This window comes from Neovison vison, chromosome 12 (assembly GCF_020171115.1).
Source record: "Neovison vison isolate M4711 chromosome 12, ASM_NN_V1, whole genome shotgun sequence".
Classification (NCBI taxonomy): Eukaryota; Metazoa; Chordata; class Mammalia; order Carnivora; family Mustelidae; genus Neogale; species Neogale vison.
This window is the reverse complement of record NC_058102.1, coordinates 3,804,468-3,817,779: the sequence shown is the minus strand read 5'-3', so window position 1 is coordinate 3,817,779 and position 13,312 is coordinate 3,804,468. Positions and strand designations below refer to the sequence as shown.

The 13,312-nt window shown below is 47.2% G+C and overlaps 1 protein-coding gene across 1 annotated transcript in view; it reads left to right on the top strand.

Annotated features, from left to right (window-relative positions):
* ATXN10 (ataxin 10) overlaps window positions 1–13,312 on the top strand; it is a 159,327-nt gene that overhangs the window by 71,361 nt on the left and 74,654 nt on the right. The window lies entirely within an intron of this gene.

The window sequence follows — 13,312 nt, the reverse complement described above, 5'->3', positions numbered from 1 at the left end:
TGTTGAGAATATGGTATTTAGAATTTAGACTATATCCATTTTTTGGAATGAGCGTTTTTGAGTGTTCAGAAGGTAGCTTAAAATAATACGTATGTGCACACATTCCCACAGATACGCATCCTAGGTCACATTTGTTTATATCAGGGTTTGTATTTTTGTAATTTTGCATTATATTTTTCTTTAGTGTGTTTGAGCCCGTCTCCTTTCTCCTAAATTGTCAGTGTGTGTCCTAAGCTGGTGCATTTAAACACACTCTTAAATCATGTAGAGAACAGTGAATAAAAACAGGTAGTTGAAGTGCCTAGAAATTTTCAAACACATGGTAGACATTTCATAAATAGTAGTTATTATGGACCATTATCTTAATCAAAAAACAAACAAAACTTTAATCGTGACCTACCCTTAATGGATCATAGCAAATAAACATTTCTTTCTCTTTTGAAATTGATCACTATTTAAGTATTGAATCTTTGGAAACTTAGAAGACTGCCGTTGGAAACCTCTGTTGTGCTGAATAGCTTAGAGGTCACTAGACTGAAGACGTGAGAAGGTGGTGAACAAGATGGCAGGAGAATTGGACCACATGCTTCACACTAAACTAAATATCCTACCTGTATTTTCCTCATGTTTTTCTTCGGGCAGCATTTGTTTTGTTTCATCAAATATCGTGCTTGCTTCGGCAGCACATATACTAAAATTGTTTCATCAAATATCAAATACGTATGTGGCCCATCCTGTTTTTCCCAGACGGCAGCCAGAACGCGCCTGCAGCGTGACTTTGCCATCCTCCCATCAAGGATTAGCATTTGTTTCTCCATTTTCTTCAGTCTGGAGGGCTAAACATCTGTTTTGACTAGTCATATGTGCTGAGAGTGATCTTGTATCGTTTCTGATAGAGCCTGGACTGGTCTGGCATATTCCATTTCTAGCCTCGTCAAAGCTGGCTAACCGTGTCAGATGTATAGATCCCCTGAGATCACTGTGCTGTGATTTGCTCAGTCTGCATGGAGAGAAGCCCTGGAGGGGGAGGTAGAAGGAGGAGAGAGAGAGCGCCGTGACAGGGAACACCAAGGCAGTGGGCCTGTGAGCAGGAGACGACTGACTTGGAAGTTTTTTGGATAGTTGTGCAGTTCCTTAGTTTTCCTAATTGCACGGTTGATGCCACATGAATCGGCGACGGCCTGCCTGGGAGAACCCTTTCTGAATTTGTGACCCACAAGATTGTGAGGGGTAGTCCCAGATCAGGGGGAAAAATGTCGTGTGGGTTCTGTAAGGACCATGTGATGGTCCTGTAAGCTGCTGTTGGACTGCACCTTCCCTGCAAATGATAATTCTAAACTCTGAACAAAAGACAGCAGTATGAAGATAATCAAATTTGACATGAACAGGCAGATTTTGGAATTGAATCGCCCCTCAGAAGAAGGCAGGGGCATAGTGTGTTTATCGTGCAGGGCACTTAAAACTCTTATTAGAGAAAATCTGCACTCCCTTCATCCTAAAGAAGTAATGGCAGTTTGGAGTTAAGCACAGCCATTGGAAAGTGAAGGAGGGACCTGTGGGAAGGAGAAAGCAAGCTCCAAATTCTGTGTATCAGTTGTCTGAATCCATGCCTGATGCCTGAACCATGCACATAGGGCAGGATCCAAGCAGCTAAGCTAAGGATGAAATAATCGTCCTGAGTTTTGAGCTGCCACACCAGAGTTGACCATGTAATTGCACCCCAAAATGCTAAAATAAAAACATCAACCTATTTTTAGGAATATAAGAGAATCCAGAGCTCCCCCAGCGTAGCACCCACAATGTCCAAGGTACCATTCAGGCTTACTCTAGGCGCAGGAAAATATGACCCATTCTCCAAGAGAAAAAAGACAATCAGCAGAGACTACAGCGACGCAGAGGCTGGTTTAGCGGACAAAGTTTTCAAAGCAATTGTAACTATGCTCGAGGATATAAAGGAAGGTATGCGTCTAATGAACGAAAAGATAGCGTAAGTCAGCAGAGAGGTAGACACCAAAAAGAGAACCAGATGGAACGTCCTAGAACTGAAGAATACAGTATCCAAAACAAAATTTAGAAATTTTACTGATCTGTTTGACAACTTAGTAGAGATGGCAGAGTGAAGAGTCGGTGTGCTTGGAGACAGGACAGTAGGAATCACCCAGTTGGAGAGCAGAGAGAAGACTGGAAATACAGCGGTCATCTTTAGGTGCTGACATTTGGAGACGGGTGTGTTGTGCAGCCTTTGAGGGCAGGACACGGCCCAGAACCAAATGCCAGAGAACATGCTGTGAGGTGTGTACCGGTTCGACGCCTCCGCATTTTCAAACAGGCATGAGTGGAAGACTACTAATCCCGTCCCCACCCTGGAAAATTACTGGACCGATTTTTCTAAGAGAAAGTTGATAGAGAATAAAACACTTTGCCTTTTTAATGGCCAAGACTGCCTTTCTTGAGGATCACAAAAGAGGTGGTTTTTCTTGTGTTTAACTATTCTTTTGTTGCTAATTTGGATTGGCCTCTTATAGGAACAATATGTAGTAACCCTTAAAAGGCTTATGAAATAACTCACCAAAGTCAGGATCGGGTTGCGCCGTGAGTAAATACGGAGTGTGGCCAAGGGCTGCTCTGGAGAGGTCATCGGGGCTCACAGGAAGTCGGGCTGTGTTCCTTCACGTGTGCCATTGCTAATAGCGCTGCTGATTTCTGAGCAAACATTCTCGAAGGTATGAAGACGTTCATTCTTTGAGTTTAAGAATGCCTCTGTTTCTCCTCCTCTCTTACCTATGCCAACAAAATCCTCATTCTGGCTGGCTGTGACAGACCTTGACCTTGCCCATTGTTGCCTCAAAGGATAGAGGTCATGTGCCCTAAAGATGACTTTAGTTACGATTTTAGAGAAATGGATGATAGTGTAATGCAGTCTTTCTCACCAGGCTGTTAATTCTCGTTGGATTGTCCAGAGGACTGTCCCACTTCGACCCAGATTTGTGCCCAAAGGGGAATTTGGCTCTGTCTCTGCTCTAAGACTAAAGATTTGAGTTCGGGGGATTTCGTATCCTCTAACCAGATGCGGTTCATCCTTCACCCGCGAGGAGGGTCTGAAGACCTGTTTCGTGTTTACTACTACATCCCAGGGTTGTGGATAGCGACTTAACATGTGTTATCAACTTGGGTCTTTGTATCAGCTGTGGGAAGCAGGTTCTGCCAACCACGTTCAGGAGAGGCTGTCAAGTGTCAGGTGAGTTGAATTGTTCCAAGTAGAATTTAGATTTGTCCGACTGAGCTCCTGGGCCTGTGCTCTCCCCACTGGACCACGGTGCCTCATTCAGGAGTTTCTCGGGGGGTTTCGAGGAAGAGGAGGTCAGCAGACTTCCTGATCAACTTCCCACCAAAGATGCTAGAGGCCAGTGTATCTGTGTCTACGAGGCTAGCCAGGCCCCTTCTGCCCGCTCTGGGTTCGAGTGTGGCACTGCTGGGTAATCACATCTCTGTCTCTGACTCATCCGTTCGTCAGATGTGCGTGTTCCCAGCTCTGGGGGTCTTTTGATGGAGAAGACAGACCGGTATCTCTTCCTCTGAAGCTTTCACTGAAGGAGCATCTGGGGACTGTCCTTGCCTCTCTGAACTAGGATCCCAAGATGACTGACTGATTGTCCTTGATCTTCGTGCACTCCCAGTTGCTCTGAGGTTTGATCAGAAGTTGTTTGAGCCCAGCTGGGTCTCTGTGCTTGTCTTTGTCCCTTCATTCATTTCATCGGAAGTGGTACCCACCTACTGGATGGCGCCCTGTACGGCTGGGTGGCCCTTTCCCTGGTACAGAGGATTAGTTTCCCTGTTACATCTGCATTGGTTTCTTGGAGCCTTAGGATGTCTCTCTGGAAAAGTCTGGAAAGCTGCCATCATTTTCTAAATGAGGAAACTGGGGCTCAGAGAGCCCATGATTTAGTGTTCCATTGGTGTTTATTGAATGGGAACCACTGCTCTGCCTTCCCTGGGGGAGACCAGAGTTACTGTAGTCAGCCTGTCAGAGAGGAGCGGGTGAGTGGTGTCCTCGGGGCAGGCTGGGCCAGCAGCAGCCCCCTCGAAGCAAGGACGGGGGCTGGCCTACACCATCATGATAGGACAGGTGATAAGCCCCCTTGTGTGTTTGTGTTTTGGGGCTGTATTTAAGGGAGTCAGATGTTCCTGGCCTCAGATGAAAAGTCTGCCTCAGGAAGTTACTTCCCTGTCCTCCGATGGATCTTCCACTCTTAATTCTGCGCACGTGATGAATCGTAGTGTTTCCTGGATTGTAAAGGAGTAGCCGGACTTCCCTTTCCCAGGTCATAGTAGGGAGCCGTTCCCAAACCCTTGGTGACTTCTATTCTTACCTTGCTTTTTGTGCTCGGCAAAACACAGTATTTCCTTGCTACATCTGTACTGATTAGTTTACTTTTAAACCTTTGTGGACCTGAAATGGAGATTCTGTTTTGGTTTCTATTGTAAGAAGCACATGGGTATTAATGCTGTAAACACCAAGAAAGCATTCTTTGGCTTCCTCTTTGTTAGCGTAAGGAATGCATGGTGTGCTTTTTTTTCCCCCCCTTCTTCTTTCCTTTGCTATTGTCAGAAATGCTTTGAGTGAATTCTTGATGAGAAGAAAACCCAAACATGGTTGCTGTTTTTTTCCATAAAAGCTGATTGCATTTTTTTTTCCCAAAGTGGATAGACAAATGAGCTAGTTTGTCTACCTTCATTTCCCCCGCAAAGAAACTGTATTGATTTATAAGCTGAGCCACAGTTTGAATTATTCCGTCCATTCTGCCAAAAGTTTTGTGGAAATGCTGCTCAGTTTCTTCTTTTCCTTCTCCCCCTCCCCGGCAGAGAAGATACCCAGCATTCACACGTACGTTCCATCCCATGTGTTCAGACATATGCACACAGTGAGCTTTCATTACATCCGTGACTGCATTTTTAAAAATAAGTCTGTAGTGTACGGAAAAGTTCAGATGTGAAGGCCGGAAACTGTGTTTGGCCAATTCTGAGTCCCAGCTCAGAATTAACGATTACGAAGGTAGGTTTCATTTATATACATGAAAAAATCTCTAATATATTTTTCACTAAAATGTTTTGCCCATTATTCCCAACATCTAAATTGTGCCTCCCACATTGTTGGCATTCAGTAGATTTTTCTTGTGTGCGAATTTATTTTAAAAATATTTGTGGAGGGGTGCCTGGGTGGCTTTGTCTGTTAAGCTTCTGCCTTTAGCTCAGGTCATGATCGCAGGGTTCTGGGATCGAGTCCCCACACAGGACTTCCTGCTCAGCAGGGAGCCTGCTTCTCCCTCTCTTGTTCCTCTTTGCATGTGTTCTCCCTCTCTCTCTCAAATAAAGAAATAAAATCTTTGAAAAAATGAAAAATAAAAGGTTTGTTGAGTGTCCACTCTGTACTGAACATAATTTCTCTTCAAGGAATGTATATTTTACTATAAAATTTCTTTACTGTGTTTGCGAACAGAGACGTAGTAAAAAGAAAATACCTTTCCAAATGAAAGGCAATGTTCCTCTAAATTTTGGGTTCTATAATTATTTTTGAAGATCCTTTATGTTTACGATATATTCGAGTGTACTCTAGCTTACTGTAGTTTGCCTTATTTTTATTTGACTTATTTGACCATATCTATATTTTAGACTCTAAGAACGTCTACCTAGCGTAGTGTTTCTAAGGAGTTAGACGGTACGTTTTTAATCCAAATTTTAGGCTTTGTAGATCTGACTATACTTTTTTCATTAATCTTAAAGTCTTCGATTAAATTTACAATTGTTAAGTATTCATGATGTGATGAGTTTTTAGCTCCTTTTTTTGGGAGGGTGATGGGCACCCTCAGGTTTTCACATCTAGATGCCAGGGGTCAAGAGTGGGCAAACTGTTAAACCCTTATTTTACCATTTCTGTTTGGTGTGTTCTCAAGCAGCGCATCTGCCTCCAAGATCATAAAGCTTAAGCGATCAGTTGCTGTTTCCTCATCATTTCATTTAGGTTGCTGCTCTTAGGGTTCCTGCTGGCTGGCAGTGCGCCCGAACGGGCCGACTGGTGGCTGACTCGTCAGCTCCCCCAGGTGTCTGATGGTTGTGCAGAGAAAGGAACGCCAGGTCAGGGTGGGGGTACCGTGGACCCCAGGGGCGCCTACACTCTTGGCCCGTGCTAGGGGGCACTGTGTTCCCAGCCAGTGTTCTTTCCCCAGGTGGTGACCTTAGCTTGCCCTTTAGGTCTCAAGGTCAAAAGCTGCCTTCTCGGGATGCCTTGGTGGCTCAGTTGGTTGGACGACTGCCTTCGGCTCAGGGCGTGATCCTGGAGTCCCGGGATCGAGTCCCACATCAGGCTCCCAGCCCCATGGGGAGTCTGCTTCGCTCTCTGACCTTCTCCTCGCTCATGCTCTCTTTCACTGTCTCTCTCTCTCAAATAAATAAATAAAATCTTTAAAAAAAAAAAAAAAGCTGCCTTCTCTGCAGAACCTTCTCAGATGACTGCAGAACGGCTTTTTCCACCCACACTCTCCTCTCCAGCCTCTACCCCCCACTCTCACTGCCCTGCTTTATCCTGCACTTGTCCCCTCTGTTTTCTGCATGTAAATACAGTACTGGTTGTGGGTTCCAGCTTGTTTCCGGTATGTGTATTGTCACTTAGGGCTCCGGTGTAATACACACTTGTAAGTGACCCCTGGCAGGTCATGCTAGGTTGGATTTGGGCATCACTCGCTTTACCTTGGCCAGCCCAGCTCCTAGTCCTCCCTCTCCCCATCTTGGCCCATCTCCCCCAGCCCTCCAGCCCCTAGCCAGGGGTTCTTCGCTTCTTCCTTGATGATTCGTTTGTCATGAACCTGCTCTTCCTGGTTGATAATGGCGTCATCTGTACTCTCTGCCAGGGACATATTTTTCCCCTTTTACTGGAATCTTCCATGGCATTCCTCAGCATCTGACTGCTTGGGGAATTCCAGGTAGGCTGCTGAACACATCCTGGCAGCGGGCTCACCCATCTGTGGCCCCTCTGTCTTTACGCGGCGTGTCCTGTTCGGATACACGGATATGGGTGATGTGCATATGGAAAGCTTCACGTAATTCAGAGAACTCAGGCAGGAGCTCGTGGTTAGATACCCAGATACCTCATGCTTTCACTATCTCAGCCATGTAGCTTGGACAAATGATTTCACCTCTCCGAGTCTCAGCTCCTGTGTGTGAAGAACGGAGACCCCGACGCCTGCCCACGGGGCTGGAAGGAGAAACCAGGATCGCATATGTGAAGCGTCCGATGGCGCGTGTGCGGCCGCTCAGCTGCTGTGGTGAGCGGGTCTGGCTCACGCCAGTGTCTCCCAGGCTGTGTATTGAAATAGAAGCTCATAGAAAGCATTTCACAGGTATTTATGAAGTTGAAGGTAATCCTCACGTTCTGTATTCTGTGTTCATTACTTTAAAACAAAAATATTTATTCATTTGACAGAGAGAGAGAGATCACAAGTAGGCAGAGAGGCAGGCAGAGGGAGAGGGGGAAGCAGGCTCCCTGCCTGCTGAGCAGAGAGCCCGATGTGGGACTCGATCCCAGGACCCCAAGATCATGACCTGAGCTGAAGGCAGAGACTTTAACCCACTGAGCCACCCAGGCGCCCCATCACTGTTTTTAATAGACCGGACATTTTGGAGGATTAGTAAAGTGAAGCAAATGTGAGAACTTTCTTCAGGCTGAGAATCCTCACTTCCCCTGTTTGACCACGCACGCTCTCTGTGTTGAATTTGTCTTTGGTTACTGTCCTGTAAAGAGCCCAAGTGTTTTCTTTGTGGATCCCCGAATCCGTTCTAGCTCACTTCTGGGAGTATGTTAAGAACTTTCAAATGACGGGCCTGTGGCCTGTCTCGGTGAACCCGTGTGTTTTTCCTCTGTCAGAAACAAGTTGCACAGAACCCCAGTTTATTGATTCGAAGATTGAATGTATAGGCAAGATCCGGCTTGCTTAGAATTCCTCTTCTTTGTAATGTAATCCCAGTTCAAGAAATATGTCAAAATTCATAAATCAAGCTGTCACCATTAGTTTCCTGAACCTACAGGTCCTGTTACAGTAGGTAAAATTAACATTCCTATCTGGAGGACACATATCATGGCTTAGCTTGGTGCAGCTGTAAATTTTTCCTTTTTAAAGGCCCAAAACCCCTTTTTGTGTCTTGTCTAGAGTGAACAGCATGTTCTTTTGCAGGAAAGAGGCAAATTATTTAAAAGGAAGAACGTACTGAATATGTAAATGAAATGGAAGGGTCTGCTCTTGTCTGTTACTTGATCGTTGCACACAGACTGGGCCCCAGGCCCATGCGGGCGATGTCGCCACCTCCACTGTCTTCCTCACTGGGCTGTGGCCGTGAGCTCTTGGAAGGCAGCTCACACCCAGTCTGGGGTAGCCCCTTGTGTCGCATTCTGGATGAGTGCCCCATTTAACTGGCTGATCAAAGCCCGGAGGAGTTAAGTTCCTTGCTTGGAGTGATCGAAGCCTGAATTCCAGGTCCAGGGCCAAACTCTTAAGACTGGGACTTCACTGTTTCTGCGCTCACCAGAGGGAGCATCTCTTGATCCTTTGAGGCCTGTCATTGGAGTTCTTGGACCACCTTTGTGTGAATCCTTAGAGCCGGCACCTTTAGTCTGGCTGCGCAGGGGTGCTGACGGCAGAGCTCTTCAGAACAGTGCTCATGCTCAGTTACTGTGGGTTGCTTTGTCGTGTGAAGTGCTCCGGGGAGTCTGTGACTCCACTGGGGGTTCATGTAGAGAACCACATCTCTGGGGCGAGCTGTGCATTCTGAGAAGCAGCATTTACCCACAGCCTCCATACCTAGAGGGAAGATACTGGGCAAGTATTTGTCCGTGGTGACTCAGCAGTTTATAAAAGCCCGGAGTCCAGTTTTCTCAACTGCCACGCCGTTTTCTTTACTGAGCCCTCTGATCAGTTTCTAGACAACAGGGATTTTAAACGGATTTGTGTTTAACAGTAAAAACAATTATTTCACAGTATCTATAACAGAAAATATCTGAGACTTAAGGTGAAGGAAAACCAGCCACATAAGCTGAGAGAAGCATCTTGTTGCTTGATGGAAAAGTGGGATATTGTAAAACTCTTGCCTTTAAACCCACATGTCTGTTTATTGCTAGGCCGGTAAAATCCTACTGAAGGGGGAAAAAAAACCCAGAATTTTGACAAAAAATCATGAAACGAATTGGGGAATTTTCTTAGCAGTGTTAAAATCTACAGCTGAAATACTCAGCAGCGTACGGAGTGTATATGTCAGTGGAAGAGAGCATGTTCTTGGGGAGCAGACCCCCGAGAAGTGAGAAGTTGGCCTGTGACAGGGGAGCCCCCCAACCAGAGAGGAGGCAAAACTTGTTTTATCAGTGAGCTGGGGGTAATTGGTTAAATTGTGAAAGAAGCTGAATAAAGTTGTGTTGATGAAGGAATAAACTGTTACAGCTAGAATCATGGGACTTGGGAATAGTAGTCGTTTATTGGTTTTTCAGAATAACCAGGGATATTTTATGGAGTAGAAATAATGAAGATTATCATAGATTTGACTGTGCCTCAATGAGGAACTCAGCCTTGAACCAGCGTGTACCTGGGTTCTGCTAGGTAGTAGGAGGCTGGCCTCAAGCTAATTAGTTATCCTCTTCGTGACTCAGTTTACGCAGCCAAAAACGGAGTCATCGTCGGACTCCTGGCAGAAGGCGGGTGTGAGGAGTTAGATGATCCACTTGTGGGACACAAGCGAAGCTTTTCTACTGAGACTTACTTTAACATTATTACGTTGTATTAGGAGCAACCTACTTTTCCGTCAGTTGGAAATGTTTAAATAAATTATGGTAAGATGATACGCATCCAGTAAAAACCGTGTTTTCAGAGAGCATCCATTCTCTTGATTCCGTCAGCACTCAGGATAATGCGGTCAGCGGGAATTCAGAACAGGACACGGGACTGTGCGGAGCGAGCCTTACTTTCACGTTTGTTTCCGTTGAATACATTCGCTCGCGATGGTGAATACACGCCATCGGTAGCCGCTGTGTCTGGGTGGTAAAAGTAAGGACAGGTTTCTGTCTCTGTATACTTTTTGTAGTCTTGACAGCGAATGTGAATTACTTGATAACAGCAAGAAGTGCTGTTAAAAAAGGAAAGGGGCACATGGCTAGAGGTCCTGATAAGAAGAGAACCTACTTAGCTCGTTACTGCCTGACGTTATTCTTTCTCCTGTGCCTGGTGGGACACAGCGTCCCAGCCCCTCCTTGGCCAAGGTTCCGGGGCTTTAACAGTTAAAAATTCAGTTACATTTTTTAATTGAAAGATTTTAATAAGTAAAACGTTGGCATAAGATCTGGATAATATTGCTAACAGATCATTAGTAGCCGGGGTGGAGGTGGTGGGTGGTGTGTGAGAGGGGGGAGGGAGAGAAGAAAATAGAAAGAAGAAAATATTCTTCCAGTGTGCTGAACATTTTTTCCGTCATCAAAGGAACAGAATCTGAATTTACCCCAAGTCGTCAGGTGTCGCGATTCGGGTCTGTGAGCCTCTGCCGAGCGGGCAAGTGTCTATGCTTTCTGTTCCGTATCCCACCCCCGGAGAAAGTCTGAGCGCTCTCTTGACATTGTGAAATTTCTTTCTATCTCCCCAGGCTTTATTTCTTTGGTTAAATGAGAAAAGTGTCCTGATTTCAAATAATGTAGAGTTCTTACGTTTTTTTGAAGAATAAAGTAGCGGTGTCTGTCACACTGTCACACATCTGAAACAGTTTTGATCTTTAGCATATTTCGGGGTTTTTTTCTTTCTTTCTTTCCTTTTTTTTTTTCCCCCCTGGCAGCAACTGAAAATTAAAAGGATCAAAGCCATGTCCCTATAATGGGCTTGTTTTCATCAGGACTTGAAGGCACAGTCGGACTGCCTCCCCCAGCCTCTTAAAAGCCTATTGCCTATCTTGTTCTGATAGAATTTAATTTCATACCCATCACATTCTAATGGACCAGGAATGGTGTTTAGTCTCAAGCTGTGGGTTTTAGTTTGAATTTCGATCTGCTGCTGTGCCGCACTGAAGAGTCAAGTCAGGAATGATTTTGAGTCCAAGTGCGAAGGCGCGCACTTTTTGGCGTCGTGGCAAGAGCTTCTGGTTCAGCCCAACAAATATGTAGCTGCCATATGCCGTGTATCAGCCAGGACTCTAGACACGGGGTGCAGAAATGGATTTGGCCCCAGGCTTCCTCCCAGGGAATGCGCGGTGTAGAGGGGGAGACAGGTGTGAAAACGGGTTGTGCGACGGCACAGAGTGTTCAGAGTGGGGGCGGAGGTGTTGTACGTGCTTGGTGGAAGTGGTTCACCTTGGCGCTTCCAGAAGAGCCTCTGGGGTGGAGGCCTTCGGGGAGGGACGAGGAGCAGGGTGGCGGGTGGAGGGAACGGTTGGCCTTACGAGGGGTTGTGCGTATCCCCTGGCTACGTGCTGGCCTTGGCTGGACCTGAGGGCGTGCGGAGGGGGAAGGGCGGGTGGGGGGCTTTGTGTGCCCGGCCCCCGGGCTCTGAACTCCGCTGGAGGAGTTGCATTAAGATATCTCTCCTCTCTGAGGATGATCTTGGTTCTCTTTCGTAGCCACGTTTCCTTCCTTGCACTCTCTCCGTGCATTTTGTCTTTTCCCTCCTGTTCTCTTTCAGATTGCTGTATTATTTCTAGCTCTCGGGGTATGATTTTCTCATCTGTCACCTCCCCACCCCAATTTCTCTCTCTTCTCTCCTTCCCTCCATCTCTGTCTCCCTCTCTCCTTCCCTGCCTTGCTCTGTCTCTCTAGCTCTGTGTCTGTCTCTCCCTCTCTTTTCCCCTCTCCCTCCTCCTTCCTTCCCTCCTTCCCTGTGGTTTGCTCCCAGCAGTTTTCCTGGTCCCTGGATTGTGGGCTTGTTCTCACAGAGCGATCTTCCTTTGCTTCCATCTTCTAGGACTGGTTAGGGCGCACACATCCCACCTTCCAGCAGTTTCCATATTAATGTCATTTCTGGGCTAAAGGTTCTAGTAGCACCCCTGCAGCCTGAGTGCGGATGCAGCACCTGCATGTAGTCGTGGCCCAGCGGCTCCGGTCGCCCTCCCATGCTGGACAAACCATAAGCCTCATAAACTAGTGGGCAGTTTTCACAAAGTGGCAGCCTCTGGTGGGGCCTTAGTCTGCGCTGTGGGATTTCATTCCTTGTCAGCGGCTGTGTAGGCTGAAGGCCATTTGCCGGCAGCCCCACCATGGTTGGGAAAACCCAGCCTCCAGGAATTTCGTCCTGGGTGGCTGCTGGGCACCTTTGCTTCTGTCTGCCTCTCTGGCTTTTTGTTTCTGGCATCTTGGGTGATGCGAAGTCTGTCCAGTGACAGGGTGATGCCCAGGACCCCCAAGCCATGGGGGCGTTAGGCACAAATGTGAGTCCTGTCAGCCAAGGAGTGGGCTTCTGGGTCCCAGGGAGCAGGCTGGCTCCAGCGTTTACTGTGTGAGCCTTCCCCCGACTGTCTGCTTACCCTGCCCTTCAGCACGAGAACATTTTGATTTGGGGGAAAAGAAAATTGAAATTTGTTTTTTGACGTACTAGCAAGGCAGCCTCGTACATGTCATTTTAACTTTTCAGAATCTGTTTCTTCATCGATAAAATGAGGTACTGCCTGCGTCTCTCGTGAGGTTTGAGTTATTGTCAGTGGTGATGACACGGATAACGGCCTCTTGTGCAGCCTCCCGTGTGTTCTGGAGGGGCTTTCACAGCTCTGGTTCGTCTCATCCGGCCCAGCTCCACAGCCCACGTTGTCCTGGGTCGTTCTGCCTCTCTAGGCTCCACGTGAAGGGAAGGCCTGGCTCACAGCCCGGTGTTCCCTCTCTGGGTTGATGCTCTTCCCGAAGTTCTCGGAGAAGGGCCTCAGCCTCTTGGAGACAGGCTCTTGAGCACACAGCACCCACGAATGGGAACCAAGAGAGGGAGAAGGCTGGGGTCCTTTTCTGCCCGTGAGCTGTTCGTTCATTGTTTGCCATTGTTGCACAGCTGTCTGCCGCCTTCTGAACACGGACTGGCTGTCTCTTGCTGGGCAGCATCTTCGAACTCAGCAATGCTGGGTGCGGGGCCCTAGGAAGGAGAACCCTACGTGGCCCCATGCTGTCGGGTTCGCCCTCAGAGCGGATAGCCTCCTAGGTTGGCTTCCGGCAGTCTCGAGCCTCCCTTGTGCTGGAAAAGTCCACGCAGAGCTGCCTTTCCCCTGAGTGAGGAAGGTTCTCCCCTGGTTCTCTGTGATCCTCCGTCTTTCCTGTGTG